At 37.3% G+C, this 24,958-nt stretch overlaps 2 pseudogenes; both read left to right on the forward strand.

Annotated features, from left to right (window-relative positions):
* LOC145564671 (wall-associated receptor kinase 5-like) overlaps positions 1–7,604 on the forward strand; it is a 33,611-nt pseudogene extending 26,007 nt beyond the window's left edge.
* Positions 7,605–17,642: 10,038 nt separating this feature from the next.
* On the forward strand, positions 17,643–21,468 carry LOC145564672 (wall-associated receptor kinase 5 pseudogene; annotated as a pseudogene).
* Positions 21,469–24,958: the final 3,490 nt, after the last annotated feature.

Consider the following 24,958-nt stretch of genomic DNA (forward strand, 5'->3'; position numbering starts at 1 on the left):
TCTGGATTCTTTTTCAATTCATCAAGACTAAGCATAGTCTCTCCATCGATTAATGGCATTGGATTTCTCCCAGATTCAATTTGTTCTAGCACAGATATTATAATTGCTTGACAATCATTATTTTTACCCCTAGTAAGAAGATATTGGCTAAGCATGCAAAAGAGGAAAGCTCTTCTCCTATAAACATGAAAAGACTCAGAGCATGGTCTATCAAAATAAAAACGTGCAAATTCTTTTAAATCAACATTATAACCATGCACTATGTTTTTTAGATCTTTACCCCTAAGGTCAAGGAAACGCTCATAATCTTTGTAATAATACTCACTCACCCTAAGCATTACGGCAAGATTTAATGAAGGAAAGCCTAGAATGGCACCAAACTCTTCCGGTAAAGGGCAAATTTCATCATAGCCTAATCTAAAGCAATGAGTATTAGGATCCCAATATTCTAAGGCGGTATGAATAAAGTCTATATCAAGATCTACCCCCTTTATGCCATAAATACCCCCCATATGGAAAAAGTCAAGTTCTTTTCTCTCCTTAGCAGTTAAAGAACGACACCACTCACGAGTGAAATCACAAAAGCTCTTCTTAATTAAAGCCATGATTAATTTTTTGAATCCAATTAATTGTTAATCTGTTCGAATTATACAGAAATCGTCATATTTGGGGGCTATTTATAAACAATTTTTTGGCAGATTTCGAATTCTGAAAGGATTTTGAAAAAATAAGTCTGTCGCCAAACGACAAGTTTGTCGCGTGGCGAAAACGTCTGTTGCGTGGCGACAAAGGAAACGCGTGGCAACAAGGCGTCTAAGCCAGCGACAATTACGCGTTATTCAAACCGCGTTTTTCTGACTTCGATTCGACTTTGATTTTGCACATTACACCCCGTTATTCAATACCCCTATATACAAATCCAATCCATATTTCTTTTTTCTTTTGATTAAATTGAGCTTAGGCTTATTTTTAGTCGAAATCATTTTATTTTTCATTTTTTTTCTTTTGGGGGAGAAAGTCGGATACCCTCCAATGATAATAAAAATGACGGAAATTTTTGCGCAAAAATTAAGTCACAATTTTTTTTTCTTTTTGCACACTCACATGCACAAAAATGAAAAATAAAATGCAAAGATAAAACAGGCTTAATATAAAAAGTTTGTATATACAATATGTCTAATATGTGAGTCATATCATACAACGGACAAAGTCCTATGAAGTCAAATAAATAAATAAGCACGGGTACAAACTATGGTGCCGGAGGCCGTAGATGATGAGGTACGCCCATCATATCAAAGAACGCTGTAGTCCGGGGTGTATGCCCCTCACCATCTCCTAACCCGCCAGTCGGCGGAAACCTCAGCTCAGGGCCAGTCCACCCAGGCTCACCCCGATAATCAATCGACAACGGCTGAGGCTGCAAGGGCTGCTGCGACGACGAGCCAACCTCGTACATCCCACCACCTATCGAAGGAGCCGATGTCACGCCTCCTTGGCCCATCGGCCCAGCACAGACATCCTTAGGCGAAGAAACTGAGTCCTCGGTTGGAGCAGCCTCAGACCGTCCACCTCGGCCGCCAGCAGAAGTGCGGCGACGCCTTGAGCCAGATCTAGCCGGCTCTCTCCTAGCCTCGGGTCTCGACCGAGTGCGGGGTGAAGGAATAGGCTGTCCCTGCAAAGGTAAATCAAGTCAGATACCAAGTAAAGAATATAATAAAAGGTGACACAAAAGAAAGACAAGAGAGATACCTCCTCAACGTCGTTCCCCCGACAGGTAGCTCGGTTCCGTAACGTCACGAGCTGGCTGCGAAAAGCGTCTATACACCTCACCATAGCTGTCACCACCTCGCGAGAAAACTGTCAAAGGAATAAAGTCAGTAATAATACAGAACAAATACAAAAGCAAGAAAATAGATAAGCTCACCCGAGTCTGATGACGAGGAATGGAGCGCTCCACAAAACGTTGATCCTCGGGGGCTGGAGGAATCATCTCCTCAATCGGTCCGAACATACCCTGGTAACGGATAGACATCCTCGGAGGGACGAACTCCCTAGGCCTAGCCTGATAAAATAAAATTCAAATGATTAGAATTCACTTGGGGGGCTACCTAATGAAAAATAAAAAGTAAAGCATATCGCTGCCTCCTCAGACAAAACAGGGGCCGGCGCTAGCAAAGGCAGCAAGTCATCCTCGTAACTCTGCCCCAAATGGACATGAGACCGCAAGGGAGTGCCAGAAGATGACCGACTCGCGGAGTCATGCATCAACGCCTCATGAAACATATGTCGAGGCAGGCGAGTGGGGACGACGAAAACATCCGAGGAGTGCTGAATAGCTACTCTCTGAAAATAACATACTGTAGCGTCATACGTCCGCTGAAAATAACGACGCTCGGTAGTATACCGCGCGGCCGGCGTAGGTATAGCCAAATCAGCCCATGGTCGGTATACCACGCCAGACTCCTACAAAACAGCTATGTAAGATAAATGCCTTCAAAAGAGTAATATCAAAAAAACAGGTGTTCACGAGAATCTACCGAAAGGATCAGATCTCGAATACGTGCAGTCTCGACCTGGCCGGTGCGACCTCCCCAACTGGTGCCAACGGGGAGCTCGCGAGGTGAAGGTCTCACCAGCGCAAGCAAGGGGAAGTACTCGTAGAACCAAATCTACATAGATAAGAGAAAGTCAGCAAATGCTTGCACAAGTCTAGGGCTAATTTCAAAAGGATATAAATATACTTCTACGACCCTCCAGAAACTGGAAAGTGCGATCTCTCTAGACAAGGCCCTGTGACGGCAGGAACGTCGCAGGCCCAGAAGAAAGTCAGCATAAGCCAAGCTGGCCCAGTCATACGTCCCGACCAGGTGAAGGTCGCGAACAGCTCTCAGGTAGTAGAGGAGCACTCGACTGCCCTTGTTAGGAGAAAAGGTCCGTGACAGCAAAATAATAACAAAGATGCGCACCCGCTGCTCGTGAGTGGTCGCATCATCCTCAAAAGCCGCTACTAAGGTGGAACGGCGGATGCACCGGGAACTAAGCTGTCCCGGCTGAGCCTCATCACGGGCCCGAATAGCAATCGGACCCAATAACTCCAAAACCATCGGTGAGTAGACAGTAATATCATCGTCAAATGGTAGTGGAGAAGAACGAAACTCCAAACCCGTGTTGAGACTGAAGTCGGCAGGAGTGACCGTCATCTCACCCTAGGGAAAGTGAAAGGTGTTGGTGGTGTCCCAAAAGAACTCCACCAAAGCTCGAACGACGAGGTTACCCCCATCATAGGAGTACATGGCCTGAGTAGCCCGGAAGAGGGGAGTCAACCCACAAGATTCCCAGAGCTGTTGCAGCGCCTCGTCTCTGCTGAAGTACGCGTTGTATAGCATACCGATGACGTTGTTGCCAGAACCATGACTGCGAGTCCTCTCGCTAATGAGCCCGCGTCACATCCACTCAGAAATATGGTGCTCAGGAAAAAAGAAAAGAGTGTGCTCATCCCACTCTGGGAGAGGTCCAAGTCTAGTAGAGGGGTCCTCACCCTCGCCGATAGACTCATCCTCCAGGCGTGTGTCCCTCGACTGAGAACCAGAGCCGCGTTGCCTAACCATGCTATATTAAGCAAATAATAAATATTAAGGTTCTATAGTATCTAAGGTTCGCCTAGCCGCATGATACTATGTTCGCAAAAAATATAGAGTACGTAGTACTAAAATAGAGCACAAATTCAATTTAAGCATAATTAGCATTTTCAAGCAACCAAACAATTTCTTGCAATACTATGACAAATATTGTGACAAATTGTACAAGAAGAACTAGTAAAAACACAAAGAACGGATCACATTGTTCTTCACGACCTCAAGAGGTCCAACAATGGTGAATCGCTCATTTCTTCACCAAATTGAGTAAAAAAAGTCTCAAAACACTCCCAAGGCAATGTATAAGAATAATCAAGCAAGTTCAAGGCATAAAATTCAACAAACGAAGCAAACTAAGCAAGAACATGTTCAAATTTTCGGAAAAGTCGCGAACAAAGAATGCATAATTCAGCAAAAATTGAGTTGAGTTTGAGTAAAACTTACATAGATCGGGAAAATAGATGAAATAAGCTTTGGTTTGCAACAAGTTTGAGCGTATTCGGTTGAGAATTGAGCGAGAACGAGAAGGTTGAAGTTTCGAGTAAATGTGAAAAAAACAGAACAACAGCAGCGGAAAATGAAGAAGAAAGGGAGGGTATTTAAAAAAACCCGACCCTGTCGCCAAACGACAAGCAGAAATAGCGGCGACAAGCTGTTCCGGCTAGCGCCGGAGCGGCGATAGAGCACAAGGCTCCATAATATGGTTATGTGAACCTCGTGCAACGGTTTGGGTTCCTTGGTACGCCAGTGAGCCCCTCTAAGCAACTTGACATAATTTAATGATCGGCTCGATTACGATTAAATCAAGTGATCGACCTGGTAAAAAGATCGTCTCACTTCGCTTATAGCGCCTGAACATTGGCTTATTACAAAGGCACCGACGTAATGGTTCATAAACAGCAAAAGCACCGACGTAATGGTTCACAAGCAGAAAAAGCGCCGACGTACTGGCATAGCAGAAGCAAGTTCAAGCGAACTTTAAAAGATCGACAAGCGTTGGTCTTCGATAATTTTCTTCGGAATATTATCACGACAACTGAAGGTGATTTCAAGCGGAAATATCTTCGATTGTGTTCCCTAAGATGTGGAAGATGGTCACAAAGCGGAAGAGGATCGTTTCAAGCGAAGCAATCTTCGATAGTATTCCCTGGCTTGTGGAAGATTATCACAACGGAAATTGGAGGCAGTTACAAGCGTAGCAGTCTTCAGGCGGGATGGCGTTCTCTAGCTTGTGGAAGGTCGTCAAAAAAAATGCAACAAATCGGTTACCTTCAGAGACGTGTGCTCGACGATGCAAGATACGCGTTTCTTAACTCTTTTATCTGTTTTAACTAACGCTAGTTTGCAGGTATCGGCGTTACAAGAATGATTTGGGATCGCAGAACGTTCCGAATCATTCTCCGTCCCTATCGATACTTTGACTTGTGTTTTCAGTCCTAATAGAATTAGAATTAATAATTATATTTTGACAAGTTTTACTTGGAATAAAATATTATTTTATGAAAAATACGATTTCAGTTTTCATACGGACTTTACAAGTCAATTTTGATTGATAAGTGGACTCCGTGTTTGAAAGCGTGAAGGAATCTAGGCTATCGCCAAACGACAGGCCTGTCGCTACGCGACAAGCCTTATCGCCACGCGACAGAGCTTGTCGCCAAGCGACAAGTTGGTTTTGCGGCGACAGTGTGAAGTTTTATTCCTTATCAAATTCTACCTATTTCCGGACTGTTTTCTTATAAATAGGGTCCTGAACCTCCGTTTTTATGAATCTACAATCTACGATCTACAATCAACAATCAATCTATTCTCTAAATTATCTCTAAGCTCTCATCACTCTAGCTTTTCACAAACACAATTCCGCATACACAAGATCTAGAAACACCTAACCAAGTTCGAAGTTGCCTTCGCCCTAGACGTGAAAGGTTTATACTTTTCTGAGGGTTTGGTCCCAAATCCAGTCTAAAATTATTAATCTTTATTTAATTTAATTCTTTGATTTTATACTTTTCCTTGAAGTTTACTAACGCGTGTATTTTGTTATTAGAAAGAGGTACGAGGCATCAAAGTATGTAATCTTATTGCTCTATTCTTGTAGAAAGCATGTTTAAATTTGTTTAATTCCTAGTATCATGTTAGGATGTTTCTGTTGCTTTCTAGTATCATGATTAGGGTGCCTTTTACTCTTTTCTAATATCATGTTAGTATCATGTTAGAGCCAAAGCTTTGATCTTTAATGCTTAGTGACATGCTAGGATTTGTTATTAATCTTGTTAGTATCATGCCTAGGATCTTGCTATTATATTTAAGCTTTATTATTAACATGATTATAATTGTTATGATTATTATGATAATTATTATGTTGCTTGATGTTATATATTATTGTTATTGCTTGATCACGCCTTTTATGCATGTTTAAAGGGAATTTGTACTTGAAGTCACGCTTAACAAGATAATTAATAATCTTGTTTAGGGTTAATATGATTTTTAATTCAAGTGATCGTCAATAATAGATTTGCTTGTGCATTAAATTCAACCAACATAGATAAACAAGTTTAGGGTTAATCTATTGATTGCATGTTAGTCAGAAAGCGCACATGAATACGAGTAGAATAAAGTAGAGGCCTATTTTATAGGGCGAGTTCTTTCTTTTGTAGATTGGCTTCGTACCCTCATCCCCGAACTCTATTTGGTTCAAGACCTTTTGGAGTTGACGATCTCATGGATCGTTAAGGGGTGTAACCTTCACCCTGTGAACGGTTTACAAGTTCCTAAAAGTTGTTGGCGACTCTTTTGCTATCTTTTCTTTCCCTTTGGACGCCACCATACTTAAGTGTATGATCACAGTGGGGTTCAAGCTTGGGGTTAATGCTTGATATATTCCCTACACTTATGCAATTGAGAGAGAATTTCTTTGAGCAAAATGGAGGACTATTAATGAAACAACTACTTTCTCAAAATGGAGGAACTATGGAGTCGTCCAAAATATTTTCTGTAGACGAATTAGAAGTTGTAACAAATAATTATAGTGAAGATCGTATTTTAGGTAAAGGTGGTTATGATACAGTATATAAGGGAATTTTAAGGGATGGATGTGAAATTGCAATTAAAAAATCTAAAGTTGCAGATGAGTCCCAAGTTGAGTTGTTTATCAATGAAGTAGTCATCCTTACATAAATCAACCATCGAAATGTGGTGAAACTCTTAGGATGTTGTCTTGAGACTGAGGTACCTTTGCTCGTGTATGAATTCATCTCGAATGGTACTCTCTTTGAACATATCCATAAGAGTAAGGGTATCACATCTTGGCTTACTTGGGCAAATTGTATTAGACTTGCTGCAGAGGCTGCTGATGCGCTTGCATATCTTCATTCAGCGGCTTCAATACCAATATTTCATAGAGATGTTAAATCCACCAACATACTAGTAGACGAAAGTTATACGGCAAAAATAGCTGATTTTGGTGCCTCAAGGTTAATACCAATTGATTAAAGTCAGGTGACAACATTAGTTCAAGGGACACTGGGATATCTGGATCCAGAGTACTTCCATACAAGTCAATTAACAGAGAAAAGTGATATTTATAGCTTCGGTGTTGTTCTTGCCGAGCTCTTGACCAAAGAGAAACCTCTTTCCTTCGAAAGGAAACAAGAAGAAAGAAATTTGGCTACATACTTTTTCCTATCATTAAAGGAAGATCGTTTAATGGAAATCCTTGATCCTCAGTTGGTGAGGGAAGCTAGTGAAGTGCAGCTAGTTACATTGGCAAAATTTGTTAAGAAATGCCTAAATATACAGAGTGAAGATAGACCTACCATGAAAGAAGTGGCTCTTGAACTAGAGGGATTAAAAAAGCAGAACAGGCATCCTTGGGCCGAGCAAAACTACGAGGAGACAACCGGCTTAACTGGCCAACATGATCTTTACCCTGAGCCTTCAAATGGTTATAGTGGTAATCTAAGTATTTGAAGGTTTTCTGGACAGCATTCAATGGATACTAATATGATTACTGATTTGAACCACCCTCGTTAATGGTTAAATCATGCAGAAATTCTCCTTCGATCTTGAAGAAAAAAGTTTGAATTTGTAGACTGTTAAGTTATTCCATGTAAACCATAGAAATATTTAATCTTTGAAATGTTCTTTGCTATGTGACCATTCCATGTGTGGATCAAGTCATTTAGTCCCTCATGTATCCGAATTTTAAACAAATCTGGTTCCGATCTGTTAAGATATATATGTATATATTGATATAGTCAAAGTATATAATTAGTATCCATGTTTATAGCCTAGAATAGGGGATTTGATATCTCTTGTAATTTGTATATAATGCTATTGAATCAATGAGAATAGCTACGGAAAATATTTCCTTCATGGTATCAGTTAGCCTAGGGTTTTCTTCCGCTGTACCCTAGTATTCCGCCCGCACTCTTCTTCTTCTTCCTTCTCTTCTTCCCTTCCCTTTCTTCTCTCTGTGTTGAACAATAATGTCGGACTCCAAGTTGCATCTGGCAATGACTGTTTCGAACATCAAGAGTAGTATTCCCATGACTCTTGAGATGGAAAATGCTCAATACTCCACGTAGGCGGAGCTATTCAAGGTTCATGCTCATTCTCATAAGGTCCTTAAACATATTATCCCCCCCAAGAAGAAGGTCGCCGCACCATCTACCGACGAGGAGAAGGAGCTCTGGTTGACGTTAGATGCGGTTGTCCTAGGGTGGATTTATTCCACCATCTCTCATGACCTTTTGAACACTATAATTAAACCTAACTCAATGGAAATGGAGGCTTAGAATAGGTTACGCGACATATTCCAGGACAATCAAAATTCCTGTGCCGTTTCGCTTGAACATGAGTTCTCAAACACAAAAATGGAGGACTTTCCCAATGCCTCGGCTTATTGTCAGCGGCTCAAAAGCCTCTCCGATTAGCTGAAAATTGTGGGGGCACCAGTAGATAATAACCGTCTTGTCCTTCAATTAGGGGCCGGTCTTACACAAGCCTACAATGGTGTTGCGACTTTAATCCGGCAGAGCACACCTTTACCTCAATTTTACCAAGCCCAATCAATGCTTACATTGGAGGAGGCGGGTTTGGCAAAGAAGGCAGCCACAACATCTGCTATGGTGGCCAGTACGCGAGTATCGGATGGTGGGTATGATAATTCCGGAGTTCGTGGCAAATCCAAAAATCAGAACAAAAAGGGTGGCAAAAAGCAAGGTTCTGGCGGTGGTCAGGCAGGTCGCAGAGGTCAGACCTCTGGTGGTGGTCAACTAGGGCGTGGTGGTTCCGGTCAACAGCAGCCGCAACAGCAGGGCTGGCCTGCTTCTGCTCCATGGCAGCAGGGGTATCCCTCTCCTTGGGGTTGGTTTCCACAGTGGGTAGCCCCCCTTGTCCATACCCAACTCAAGGGTGAGCTCGTCCTCCCCAAGGCCCAAAACAGCAGCCCGAACTTCTTGGTCCGCGTCCACAGCACGCATATGCAGCTTCTCAATAGTCCTATGCTCCAACGGAAATTGAATCGGATATGCACACAATGTCTTTGCAACAACCTGATCCTTCGTGGTACTTGGACACCGGTGCTACTTCTCATATGACATCCTCCCAAGGTAATCTCTCGTTTTATTTTAATTTAAGCAATCATCATAATGGTATTGTTGTAGGAAATGGTCATACTATTCCAATTCTTGGTTATGGTGATACTACCTTACCTTCCCCTAACCCTCCTCTGTCCCTTTCTAGAGTCTTACATGCCTCAAAACTCATTAAGAACTTGATATCTGTTAGAAAGTTCACCACTGATAACTGTGTGTCTGTTGAGTTTGACCCTTATGGTTTTTCTGTGAAGGATTATCGGACGGGGATGCCAATAATGAGATGTGATAACCAAGGAGATCTTTACGTTACCCACTCACTACCACAATCTCACATTCTTCTCCATCAACCTTTACAGCTTTAGTATCGTCTTTTTGGCATGATCGATTGGGACATCCGGATTCTTTTATTTTAAAGACTCTTTGTAGTAATAAAAGCATTGAATGTAATCAAACTACTAGTTCTAGTATTTGTCATTCGTGTGTACTCGGAAAACACATTAAGTTGCCTTTTGTTTCATCTCTTTCTACTACTTCTATGTCATTTGATATTATTCATAGTGATCTATGGTCGTCTCCGGTTTTGAGTTCTTCGGGTCATAGTTATTATATGCTTGTGTTGGATTATTATTCTAAATTTTTGTGGACTTTTCCTTTGGCCAAAAAGTCGGATGTTTTTTATAAAATCTCAAATTTTCAAGCATTTATTCGTACCCAATTTGAACGACCTATAAAAAATATAATTTTCAATGTGATAATTAGGGATGGCAATCTGATCAGGTCGGGTCGGGTTCGTGTTCGGGTCAGCTGATTTCGGGTCAGCTACCCCCTGACCTGAACCTGATCCGTTTAACAATTCGGGTTGAAAACCTCAACCTGAACCTGAATATTTCAGGTTCGGGTCAACCTGAAAATGACCTTATTTGACCTGAATTTTTGTTTGGGTTTAAAGAAGGTTATTTCAACCTGAGATTAACCTGAAAATAACCTGAAACTGACCTGAAACTGACCTAAATAAATGAACATCCAAAAATTTCAAAGTTTCAAACCACCTAAAATTTTCAAACAAACAAGAGCAAAGGTTCAAACATCAAGTACTTCAAACCTAACAATAGTCCAAAATAAAACAACATAGTCCAAGTATGGTACCTAATTATCAATTACAAACCAAGAGTACTAACAAATTACAAAGTTACAAACGAAACAAGTTCAAATATTTAAGTTCTCAAATAACATTAGAGGAAGCAATAGGGCTGTCAAGTTTTTCAAAGTCGGGTGATGTATTTGGCATATCATTCTTGTTCACCTCGAGCTTCATAATTGATCCACAAAGCATTTCCAATTGAGGATCTATAGAGTCTACAAAACACACAAAAAAACACAAGTTACCATTAATAATACATAACATAATACATAAAATCAGATTAAATTATATACAACATCATTTACTACCTTCCCCAAAGACCCAATCCCTCAAGCAAATGATAGCCTCCACTGTTTCTGGCTTCAATGAACTTCTATAACAATCAAGTACCCGACTTCCGGTACTAAAAGCTGATTCGGAAGCCGCAGTTGATACGGGGACAACAAGAACATCCTTAGCCATTTGAGCTAAAACAGGGTAACGAACCGAACAAGTTCTCCAACAGGCCAAAATATCAATGTTGCTAGATCGAGGTATAAGTGGCTCCTCATAATACATATCCATCTCTAATTTCATAGCCACACTTGATTGCTCAACAGAAAAATCATCAAAATCCTATAAAAAAAATCAGATTACAAACATCAGATTATAAAAATCTAATTATAATCTGATTTATATGAATCAGATTATAATCAGATTATATAAATCAGATTACAATCAGATTATATAAATCAGATTATAATCAGATTATACTTATCAGATTATATAAATCAGATTATAATCAGATTATACTTATCAGATTATAATCAGATTATATAAATCAGATTATAATCAGATTATATAAATCAGATTATAATCAGATAATATAAATCACATTATAATCAGATTATATAAATCAGCCACACTATGAAAATCAAATTATATATGAAAATCAAATCATATATAAAAATCAGATTATAACTAAAAAAAACTCAGAATATTAATCACATAATACACAAGTCAGATTATAATAAAATCAGATTATAGATAATAATCTCAGGATATACAAATCAGATTATAAGAAATTCAGAATATATCATCTCAGATTTCATAATACACCAAAACAGATAATGGAACAAGTGTTTACCTTCATAAAATCATCACAAGGTTCCTTCACAACCTAAGAATCAGTAGGTTTGAGATTAGCATTGCTTGATGAAGAATGAGATGCAGCATAAAAATTGTACAATTCCCTTATAGAATCGCTAACTTTAGAGAACTCAAGCTCATATTCAACACCGTCCCCATAGATCATCTTGTAACCCCATTTGACACATTGAATCTTACATCGTGGATCCAACACCACATCAACAGCCATAAATGTACTGAAATCAGCCCAATACTTTCCAAATTTTTCAAGCATCTTGTTAGCCATTTTTTGCATAAAAAGATCTGAACTTCTCTTTTCATCTTTTAACAACAATCTAACCTTCAAGACATTAGAAAAGTAAAGATTGGAAGTAGGATATTTGGTTCCCAAAAAAGCTAATGTCACATCATAAAAAACTTTCAAAAACTTGCATATTTTCTCTACTCTACCCCATTCTTCTGTGGAAGGACAATGGACATAGTTGGCATCAACTTTTTGAAAGTGAATTAAGGCTTTTTTGAAATACAAAGCACTATCAAGCATCATGTAAGTGGAGTTCCATCTAGTGGGAACATCTTGTTGTAAAAATCGAGTTGATTGAAGTTCAACATGTGCTACACAACTTAAGAATCTTTGTTTTCTAGCTTGAGAACTCTTACAATATTTAACACTCTCTCTAATCTTACACACAGCCCCATCAATCTCTTTTAAACCATCTTGAACAACTAGATTAAGAATGTGAGCACAACACTTTACATGAAAAAATTCCCCACCACAAATCAAGTCAAGTCCCCCTTAACATTTGAAGAAGCATTATCTAATGTAATTGAAAAAATGTTTTTTTGAATACCCCATTCCTTTAACAACCCATACACATGATCACATAAATGAATACCGGTATGAGGAGGAGCAATGTAAGAGAAGTTCAGAATCTTTTTTTGCAAACACCAATACTTATCAACATAATGAGCTGTTAATGAAATGTATCCATCAGTGGTTAAGGAAGTCCAGCAATAGGAAGTCAATGCAATTCTACCAGAAGAAGAGGCCAACACATTTTTCAATTGTTCTTTTTCTTTTTTATGCATCTTAAGCACATCAGATTTAATGGTGTTTCTTGTGACAGCTTTGAAATCAGGATGAAGATAAGTAAATAATCTCCTAACACCCTTATACTCCACAAATTGAAATGGCAAATCATGCTCAACAATAGCAAGACACAATAGTTCAAGAAAATAATTAGCATCAAATTCAGGCATTCTATTTCCTAAACTAGAAGATGTTTTCTCTAAAATCATTTGACGAACATCCCTAAATGTCCTCTGTTTACAGTTTTTAAGATGACGATGAAGATTTACTGTTCCATTCTTACTATCACCATTAAAGCATACACCACACTTTTTACATTTGCAAATCAAATTACCATTTTCATCAGGCTCTTCCAAAAACTCAAAATGCACCCAAACATCAGAAGAAAGGCGACGTTGGCGTTTCTTACCTGTAAGAAGCACACGAGGTTTTTTAGGGGAAGCTTTGTGGCTTCTTCTCTTTCCCTTATCATCCATTGTTGAATCAATTTCTTCCTCCTCTCCGGAAGAAAGTTCTTGAATATTGTTGGACATAATTACTTCCTGCCAAATTACATAAACTAGAATTACTTCCTTTATCATACAAAAAATCGGATACTTGTAAATAAACAAAAAAATCAATTCGTATAATCCATAACAAAATCAATAAATCAATTCGTATAATTAGTATAATCCATAAATAAATTCGTATAATTACATAAAATCAATAACTAGCATGAAAATAACAAAATCAATTCGTATAATCCATAAATCAATTCGTATAATTACATAAACTAGCATAAATTCGCATAAATCAATTCGTATAATTACAAAAACTAGCATTAAATCACATAAATCCATAAATCACTTCGTATAATTACATAAACCAGCATAAATTTGCATAAATCACTTCGTATAATTACATAAACTAGCATAAATTCACATAAATCCATAAACCAATTCGTATAAATACATAAACCAGCATAAATTGGCATAAACCCATAAATCAATTCGTATATACTTGTACAATAACAAAATCAATTCGTATAAACTTATAAATTAAGAATAATAAGCTTGAAAAATACCGTATGAGAGTGAGAAGATAGCAAATGTAGTCGAATTCAACAATTGTGAAGACTTGAAGAACTCTGATTCAACAGTGGTGAAGTGATTTTAGGGTTTTTTAGGAGAGAGAAAATTAAAGAGAGAGAAGTGGGTAAAACGGCTGAAAGAAAATGAGGGTAGAAAAAGAGAATTTAGGGTTTTCATTTTATATATGGAAGCCTCTTAGGAATTTGGGCTGGGCTAATTTAGACTTTTATAGCTTTTTACAATTTTTTTTTTTTTTTACTTAAAATAGTTCGGGTTATCAGGTCGGGTTCGGGTTGACCCGACCTGATTTTGACCTGAAATTTATTTCGGGTTAAGTGGGTCGTTTTCGGGTTGAGATTTTCAACCTTAACATAACCCATTTAATTTCGGGTTCGGGTTCGTGTCAACCCATTTAAGTTTTCGGGTCAAAAATCCCAACCCTAACCCGCTTTTTTCGGGTCGGGTTCGGGTCGGGTTTTTGGGTCGAGTCGGTTTTTGCCAGCCCTAGTGATAATGGGAGAGAGTATGATAATGGACCATTTTGGGCGTTATATGAGTCTAATGGGATGTCCTTCTGTCTTTCGTGTCCACATACATCCTCATAAAATGGCAAGGCCGAGAGGAAAATTAGATCATTGAACAATATAATTCGCACTCTTCTTGCTCATGCATCTTTACCTCCCACTTTTTGGCATCATGCATTACAAATGGCCACTTATCTCCATAATATTCTTCCGAGTAAATTGCTTGAGTATAAGTCTCCTCTCCAAGTTCTTTACCAAAAGGAACCATCTTACTCTTACTTACGTGTCTTTGGTTGCTTATGTTACCCCTTAACCCCGTACACTACTATTAACAAGCTCCAACCTCGATCTACACCATGTGTATTTTTGGGTTTTCCGCCAAATCATAGGGGTTACAAGTGTTATGATTTATCCTCCAGTAAAATCATAATAAGTAGACATGTTATGTTTGATGAAAATGTTTTCCCTTTTGCCGAGTTACATACTCCCACTTCCCATTCTTATGACTTCTTGGATGAGGGTCTTAGTTCCTATGTCATTCACCATATGACTTCTTCTGGGCAGTCCAATTCGAACACACAGCTGGCCCAACAGCATGTTCAGCCCACTTCCCCTTCTTCCCCATACTGAACTGGGCCGCACTCCCTTTCTTCACCAGGCAGCCCAATTCCGCCACCTACATCTCCTTCTCCTACACAAACCCCAAGCCCCGACTCCTCTGGTGGGCTGAATAGGACTCAAATGGATCGTGGGCCTGTGCAACCAGCCACGGCCCATTCGGACCTACCCAACTAGAGGGCCCTAGTGCACCCTCTAACCCATCTATTCCTCCCCCAAAGCCTACTCCTTTGCCCACTATGTCACTCGTAGCAGACTTGGTATAGTGAAACCAAATCTGAAATATCAAACTTTCAGTGTCATGGCTCCTTCGGTTACGAAATCTCCTATCCCTCATAACCCCGTTTCTGCTCTTAGTGACCTGAATTGGAAAATGGCTACGGATGATGAATATAATGCTCTTATTAAAAATAAGACGTGGGAGTTGGTGCCCCGTCCGCCTGATGTTAATGTTATTCGTTCTATGTGGATTTTTACTCATAAGGTGAAATCTAACGGTGCTTTTGAGAGGCATAAAGCCCGTCTTGTAGGTGATGGAAAAACACAACAGGTTGGCATTGATTGTGAGGAGACTTTTAGTCCGGTGGTGAAGCTGGCTACTATTCGTACTGTTCTTAGCCTTGCTTTGTCCAAATCTTGGTCGATACATCAACTTGATGTTAAGAACGCTTTTCTACATGGTGAGCTTAAGGAGACTGTATATATGCATCAACCCCTTGGGTATCGTGATAAAACTCACCCTGATTATGTGTGTTTATTGCGGAAATCTTTATATGGTCTCAAACAAGCACCCCGAGCATGGTACAAGAGGTTTGCTGTTTATGTTTCTTCTATTGGTTTCACTAATAGCAAGAGTGACAACTCTCTACTTATTTATCGTGTGGGGTCAAATGTGGCTTATCTCTTTTTATATGTTGATGACATTATTCTTACTGCTTCTGCGGTGTTCTATTATGTCTCTTCTTGGCTCGGAATTTTCTATGAAGGACTTAGGTCCTCTTAATTATTTTCTTGGCATAGCTGTGACAAGGCATAAGGGTGGATTATTTTTGTCACAACGTAAGTATGCGGAGGAGATTATTGACAGGGCTAGGATGAGCTCGTGCAAGCCGTCAGCAACCCCAGTTGAGGCTGCACCAAAGGTTGGTTCTACGGGCTCCCCTTGTGCAGACCCGACTTTGTACCGTAGCCTTGCTGGCGCATTGCAATACCTCACTTTCACGAGGCTAGATATCTCATATGCGGTCCAACAGGTATGCTTACACATGCATGATCCGAAAGACATTCATATGGCTGCACTTAAGCGTGTAATTCGGTATGTTCAGGGCACTCTTGAGCATGGGTTGCACCTTTATCCTTCATCTATTTCTTTACTCATCTCATACACAGATACTGATGAATCAAATATAGTCATAGCAAATTCATCATTATACACAGTATTGATATAGTCAAAGTATATAATTAGTTTCCATGTTTATAGCCTAGAATAGGGGATTTGATATCTCTTATAATTTGTATATAATGCTATTGAATCAATGAGAATAGCTACGGAAAATATTTCCTTCACTATCAGATTTACGTCAAACATTATACTTATTACTTTGAAAAGAGCTTTGTTCTTCAAAGCACAACGAGTCAACGATTATCATGTCACAAGTCACATGATGCGGATAGAATTTGTGCTACTAGTAATGGGATAGCATGTTGTTTGGCCTAGACGGAGCACATACTCCGTATACATATGTTCCCTGTCAGTCCAACGACATGATGAATTGCAACACTTCTTCTAAATTCCCATAAGCGTTCATAAACAACCATCTATGAGGGGAGGACATACCTTATTCGTAGCATAGAAACTCTATGTACCGCATGAAAACTGAAAAGTCGAATTGGACAAAAAGAAATGGAGTTGAATAAGTTTTAAAACCCACGTTGAAGATTGTGGAAAGTCGAATAGGGCAAAAAATAGGAGTAGAGAGAGTAACAAGCATCAGGCACATGTGTCACATTGTACTGTCCGATGGAAAAACTTATTCATAAATTATATTATGTTTTATTTACCCCCTTCATTTCACTAAAATTGTCTCATATATACCAATATGATAAATATCCTATCAAGTTTGCCCCGATAAATGATATATTATCCCCCTTAATAGCTCACGTACAGCCATAAAAACAATAATTTTTTTTTTAAAAAAAATGACTTACATATATACATTAATTTCTAATAAAAATACTTGCAAAAACAAATTTAATGGATACGGAGCAATCTTATGGGTAGGACCAAAAAAATGATGTATACGAATGGAGTATTTGTTTTCTTCTGAACAAAATAAGATAACTCATACATCAAAAGGCAAGGAAAAGGTAGTAATTGCAATACAAAAAACGAAGGTCAATGTTTGTTGTGTTGGAAGTTAGAATGAGCCAAAGTCAACAGTTGCAGGGACATCACATTCTCTTCCAAAACAAAAGTGGAAAACGTCGCCCCCAAATTCCCTTCAAAACACACACAAACATCATAAATTATTTCCTCAATAGGTACTAATTTAATGGGTAAACAGCTGATGATCACGTCAAATACAGAAAAAACAGCAAGTTGCTTGATAATGAGTGGACAAAACGAATGTTGGACTATTGTGCAACCAAGTCCGGCCTTAATGTCAAGCTTAATTAGGCCACTTATATACTTCATCTACTAGTTGATTCAATAATCTCCATTATCCCAACTTGCTTCCCGTTGAAAAATCATTAGGTGATTATTATTAATAAGTACTTATAGGGTCCATAACTTTTGGTTGAATTTCGCCAAAGTCTTAGATAGCTAAAGCTAAAAATGATGGAAGGTGTCCGACCTTTATTTCCCTTCTCTTTCTTCATAAGGCTATGGTATACATTTTTTGCCATGCTTTTTGTCACTAGCTTTGCCAGCATTCCCATTGCCAAACCCGGGTGCCCAACTAGGTGCGGAAAGGTAACTATTCCGTACCCATTTGGCATCGACTCAGAGAAAGGATGTTCCCTTAGTACGCCCTACAACGTATTTTGCAACACTTCCTCTGACCCCCCAAAACCATTCTTGTTTAGCAATGATAGTAGTCCGAATTACATTGAGATCATTGACATATCCCATTCGGGCCAGATGCGAATTAGGAATATGTTGACCACGAAATGCTACCAACAAGGGCAGGAAGTAGGATCCACAATGCCAAAACTAGAACCGGAAGTAATATATCTCAACACTTTACCACTTGTGTTGTCGGATACTGCAAACAAGTTTATTGCAATTGGTTGTAATGATGATATGGCAATGATGATGTCAGGTAGTACACTAATTGACCCGGCCGTTATTGGCTGTGTAGCTACGTGTACTACCACGGAGGCTGATATGCTTAAGCAGAATGATACGTTGTGTTTGGGGATAGGTTGCTGCCAAACTGCGATCCCAACAAACAAAGGATTGAAATACATGGCGATGATGATAGGGCCTGATTTCACTGGATACACAGACAATAATAATATGTCCTATTGTAGCGCTGCGTTCTTGGCGGAAGTAAACAAATTCACCTTCAATGTGGCTGACCTTTTTGGTAACAACGCAGAGTTCATTAAAGGAATAACTGACAATGTTCCGGTGGTGCTGGATTGGTATGTTGGTGTTAATGAGACGTGCCAACAAGCTCAGCGGAATACGTCCGGCTATGCTTGCAAGGAGAATACCAAGTGCATCGACGTTGGTGGCGGCGCTGAAACCGGGTACCGTTGCAACTGTCAGCCTGGTTACGAGGGTAACCCTTATCTCAGTCCTGGATGCACTTTAGGTCAGTCTTCCCACATATATTTTTTTATTACTAAACTGCTAAAGGTCTAAATTAAACAATCAAATCGAAATCGCTCAGTTTAATTTTCAATGATAGTAATCATCAATATTTCTCCAAGTTAAGGATTTGTTTACTCCGTCTTTCTTAGCTCTCTTATTGTTTATTAACTTAGCATCTATAATATTTAACGAATTTGTTTCGAATTATATCATATGATTTGCCAAAAATTATCAGCAAAACTTATTGTATTTAATTTAATAAAAACAATTTTGTTGAAATATTATTGTGTACGAAATTGTAAGAAGAAATAAAAATACAATATAATTAAGTCGAAATAACAGAGTTTTTCTTCATGTGAAATTTATATATGTGTAACAAGATTTTACAAATATATAGTTAAAGAAATGAACATACATTTGGGGCCATCAGGCATTGACAATATAATTTCTTTTATTACTTTGGGATCCAAAATGAATATACAATTAAAAATTGTGAACCTTATAGATAGATATATGTTCACAATTTGTATACTACGTTTCATTTAAAACAAAATTGTGATCTTGGGTGCAAAGACATAACAAATACTTCGTATATGTTCATAATACTAACTTTGTTTACCAAAATACCCTTTAAATCCTCACTGACTATTATAAGAAGATCATCTCTCATATTACTGACTTTTAGTTATTTATTTCCTTCTGGCAGACATTAATGAGTGTGAGGGTCCAAGCAAACCTTGTACTCATTTTTGTGAGAACACCATTGGCAACTACAGATGCTCTTGTCCTAAAGGATACAGTGGAAATGGGCGGAAGGATGGTGGCACCCCTTGTTTTAAGACTAAATCAAAATTTTCGAAGCTCGGTTTAGGTAATTCCTTTATTACGGATCGGAGTATATAAGAACTCTCTAGTGCACGCATCCTGGTGCACAGATCGTGCATTACTCTTATTATTTCTAAGTTTATGATGCAATTCACGTGTTACGAGTTAAAACCCAACAATTTGAAGCTCAGCTTGAGAGCTCATGAAAGACACAAGTAGGCTCATAATTAGTTTTGTTACTTTTTATTTTAAATATTATAACATCTAGGTTACACGTGTAAATTAAGAGAAAATTAAGTATTTAAGAGCATATTTGAGAAGCTAGCTACCAATTGGTTGTTGGTGTAGTGGTGATTGGGATTACACTTGGTAGGGAGGACCGTGTTCGATCCCCACAATAACAATTGAGAGGGGAATGAAACCTAATCACTCAGAACTGATCCTCAAATCCGGATTAGCTCAAAGGGTGAATCGAGTGAAGCAATAAAAATTAAAAAAATAAATAAATAAATAAAAAATTTGAGAAGCTAACTTTATATAAAAAAAAAAACAGGTTAAAAACAGTTTGCTGTTGCATAGACTTAGTTTTAATTTTAAAATCAAAATAAGTTTTTGGTAGTTTAAATTTGATATTTTGACTTCAAAATTCTCGTGACTCGGCTTGAGTTTGGAAGAAGCTACAAAAGTATAGCATATAGATTATTATATCCTTATTCATCGATTGAACAATATATATTTTAGTTTATGATCGATGATAGCTAACAAGATTATACCAAAAATTGCTTGTGCAGGAATAGGCCTTGGACTCGGGTCGTTATTGGTTTTAACGTTTTGTTTCATAAATTTAATTGCCAAAAAAAGAAAACTCATGAAAAAAAGGGAGAAATTCTTTGAGCAGAATGGAGGAGTATTGTTGAGCCAACAACTTCGTCCAAATGGAGGAACTATGGATTCATCGAAAATATTTTCTATTGAAGAACTACAACAAGCAACGAATAATTATCATGAAGACCGTATTTTAGGTAAAGGTGGTTATGGTACAGTCTACAAGGGAATCCTTAAGGACGGTCGTGAAGTTGCAATAAAGAAATCTCGAGTGACTGATCGAACACAAGTTGAGCAATTCATAAACGAAGTTGTTATTCTAACTCAAATCAACCATCGAAATGTGGTTAAACTCTTAGGATGTTGTCTTGAAACCGAGGTTCCATTGCTCGTGTATGAATTTATCTCGAATGGTACTCTCTTTGAACATATCCATAGAAATGAGGGTGTCACGTCTTGGCTTACTTGGGCTAATTGCATTAAGCTTGCTGCGGAGGCTGCTGATGCACTTGCATATCTTCATTCAGCGGCTTCAATACCAATCATTCATCGAGATGTTAAATCCAGCAATATCTTATTGGACGAAAGTTACAATGCTAAGATATCTGATTTTGGGGCTTCAAGGTTGGTTCCAATAGATCAAACTCAGGTGACAACATTAGTTCAAGGGACGTTAGGGTATTTAGATCCGGAGTACTTCCAAACAAGTCAACTGACCGAGAAAAGTGATGTTTATAGTTTCGGAGTTCTACTTGCTGAACTCTTAACAAGAGAAAAGCCTCTTTCCATAGAAAGAAAAATGGAAGAGAGAAACTTGGCTATATATTTTATCTTGTCAGTTAAAGAAGGTCGATTGATGGAAATCCTTGATCCTCAGTTGATTAGGGAAGCTAACAAACAGCAACTAGTTACAATGGCGAATCTAGCTATGAAATGTCTTTACGTCGTAGGGGAAGATAGGCCAACTATGAAGGAAGTGGCCCTTGAGCTCGAAGGGTTAAGGAGTCAAAATAGGCATCCTTGGGCCAATCAGAACCATCAGGATGAGACAAGCAATTTAACAAACCAAAATGATCTTTATCCGATGCCCTCGAATGCTAATTATAATGGTAATCCAAGCACTGGAGAACTCACGACTGGACAGTACACAATGCAAATCGATATGATTAACGAAATGAACCACCCTCGCTAAGGCTTGAGTCATGCATGATTAAGGAATATACGAAGAAAAGCCATCATAATCCGGATATATATAGTTAGATGTTTTGGGTTGCTTTATGTTGTTTCCTTTAAATTGTTAAGTCTTTTGATTTGTTCCTTCTGCTAAGTAAAAATTTGATTGCTCCAAATACATTATACAACCTCATGAACTGTACAAAGACAAGTGCTCAAACTTTACATGATTGTTAGTCCATTATTTTGAACACTAATACACATAATTATTATACATTAATAAAAATATCATCGATATATGTTAAACTATAAAAGCTCATTTTACTTATTTTCTCTAAATAAACCCCTTTGTATATTTTAGGATTGCTATATATGTACAATTTTTTATTTTTGAGATACCTTTTAAAAATTAAGAAACTAGTTTAAGACACCCATACCATGCACGGTAAGTCTAAAAACAATAGCTAGCTTATTAATTTTACATATATATAACAAACAAAATTTGATAAATGTACATATCAAAAATAAAATATAAAATATAAATTTGAGAGATAATCTAATTTAAGAAATAACACAACATTTAATACACAATATTCATTAGAGAATAGATTAAAATATAAATAAAAACAACTTTTTTTTGAAGAAAAAATGGTAACTAGAAGAGGTTTTTTCATAATTACATTTTTTTACAGAGTATCTACATATTATTAAAAAAAAGTTCTATATTTAAAAAGACTTGAAAAATAGTTTTACTTGAATATTTATCTCACAAATTGGTGTACAAAATCAGTCATGTACTTCATTCATCAGCTTTTGTTTTTTTTTTTTTTAATTGAGGTTTCTCTCTATTACTCATTTTCAAAATAAAAAGTACATTATCCATTGTCAAGAAGATGAGTAATGGCTTAGCTTTCATTGATTCTACATTCCAATATTCGTAATACAAGACCTAGGAAGATCAATAGGTCACCAGCTAGGCAACTACCAAAAATAAATAACCATAAGGAAAAATTGTCCGGAATAATCCCACCTTTGAGCCGTCCGCTAAAAATAATCCCACCTTAGCGTTATTTTTAAATAATCCTACCTTTAACCCCTGATCGTTTTTAATGGTGGATTATTTGAAGAAAACTAGCATAAAAGGTGGGATTATTCAAAAGGAAATTTTGACGATTACCACCTACTATTCTTTCCATTTTAGCAATTATCACCTGCTATTATTTTATTTGAAAATTATCACCTACTCTTTTATAAAACATTAAAAATTCCTACCTAATTGCCTCCCAACTACCTTATAATGTCATGTGGGCCCCACTTTTTACCTTCCCACTTCTTTTCCCTCCCTTTTCTCATTTCTCACTCGATTTTCATCTCCTTTGACTCATTTTTTCGCTCAATTTATTTTTTCGCTCAAAAACCTAACCACCTAGTTGGGCCCCAATTTATTTTTTTGCTCAAAAAATGAGTCAGGGGAGATGAAAATTGAGTGAGAAATGAGAAAAAGGGAGGGAAAAGAAGAGGGAAGGTAAAAAATGGGGCCCACATGACGTCATAAAGTAGTTGGGAGGCAACTAGGTGGGAATTTTTGATGTTTTATGAAAGAGTAGGTGATAAATTTCAAAAAAAAAATAATAGCAGGTGGTAATTGCTAAAATGGAAAGAATAGTAGGTGGTAATTGTCAAAATTTCCTATTTAAAAATAACTCAAAGGTGGGATTATTTTTCGCGGACGACCCAAAAGTCGGATTATTCCCGGCAATTTTTCCTAACCATAATTGATACAAGATAATATTTCCTATAATTATATATCCTAGATATATCTCATTATCCATGATTAAATTGGTAATAACATACTTCATTTTTAATTTCCACACGGTAGACAGGGGCAAAGGCAAATATGGGAACGAACTGAGTAGGTCGAGACTTGACTTATTTATATATCACAAAGTATTAGATGCGGCTTGCCGTACCCAATGTTTGCCACACCCAATGTTTCGTCAGTCGAGACTCAAGAAGGTATCAGATCATCGACATCTTCTTGTGATGAAAAACAAGTTTCATTCCACCCGATGACAAGTTGTTGGTGGTTACGGCGAAGGAGAGGAGCGAGGTCATCTATGACAAAAGAGAAAGAAAGTTTAACTGTTTGAGATTCTCGAATTTTTCGAAAAATGCCTAAAAAATCGAATTGGGGTATTGTTATGTGATGTATAATTGTTGAAATTGATTGTGTCATATGATTATACATTTAATTGTGAGAATTTTGATAACATATGCTGTATTTTGGTTGAGAAATGAGCAAGTTATGTTATACCATCCAGCCATTGTTATACATATTATACATGACCTTTAGTACGTACGAGCACTTCAATGGAGGTTCCACCATTGTTATACATATTATCAAACAAGTTATACATATCCTCTTTTAGCTAGATGATATCCTCTATTGGCTATATGACATCCTTTATTGGCTATATGATATCCTCTATTGGCTATATCATCCAACCATGATATCATAAAGCTAATAGAGGATATCATCCAGCTAGTAGAAATATGATCTAGCCAATAAAGGATATTATCCAGCCAATAGAGGATATCATCCAGCCAGTAGATAGAAATATAATCCAGCCAATAAAGAATATCATCTAGTCAATAAAGGATATTATCCAGTCAATAGAGGATATCATCTATCTAGTAGAAATATCATCCAGCCAATAAAAGATATCATCCAGTTAGTAGAGGATATCATCCCGCCAATAGAGGATATCATCCCGCCAATTGAGGATATCAAAAATCCGCAGTCCGTACTGACACAATATCTTCTCTATATATATTTAGGTGGGAAAACTAATTCCATTTAACTTTTGTAAAGCTAACGTCATATATCTCTTAGAAACTTCAACAATAAATACTATTCTAGCTATTAGATTTAAATTGAATAAAAGAAAAGTAATAAAAAAATATCTCAAAGAAACTTCAACAATAAATACTATTCTGTAATAAGTTGAATAAAAGAAAAGTAGTTAAAAAAAAAAAAGTGATGCAAGGTAAGAAAGCAAAAATAAAATAAATGCATATGCAAGAGATTAGAATCAAACCCATGACTAGTGTAAATAAGTAGTCAATTCACATCCATGTACTCTCTATTATTATATACTCGTAAGAAATAAAAACTAACATGTGATTTGTGCTTCTTATAAACAAATCAACAAATTGAATACAAAATAACCGGAGAAAATTCCTTCAAATTGGGATGTTCTATGGAATTCATTCTTAAAATGTATAATTCACTATATTTAATTTTCATTGGTTGATTTTTTTTTTAATTTTTTTTAGTTGGTTTAACTTACTATTAAAAATGATTTTATTAACTAAAATATATTTTTTTGGAAATTAATTATAAATTTTTATTTTTCGAAATTTCAAAAAATCAATATCTGAAAAATGAATTTTTTTTAAAAAAATAATTTTATTTTATTTTATTTTATTTTTATTTTTATTTTTATCTT

The sequence above is a fragment of the Chenopodium album genome, chromosome 10 (assembly GCF_948465745.1).
Source record: "Chenopodium album chromosome 10, dcCheAlbu1.1, whole genome shotgun sequence".
NCBI lineage: Eukaryota > Viridiplantae > Streptophyta > Magnoliopsida > Caryophyllales > Amaranthaceae > Chenopodium > Chenopodium album.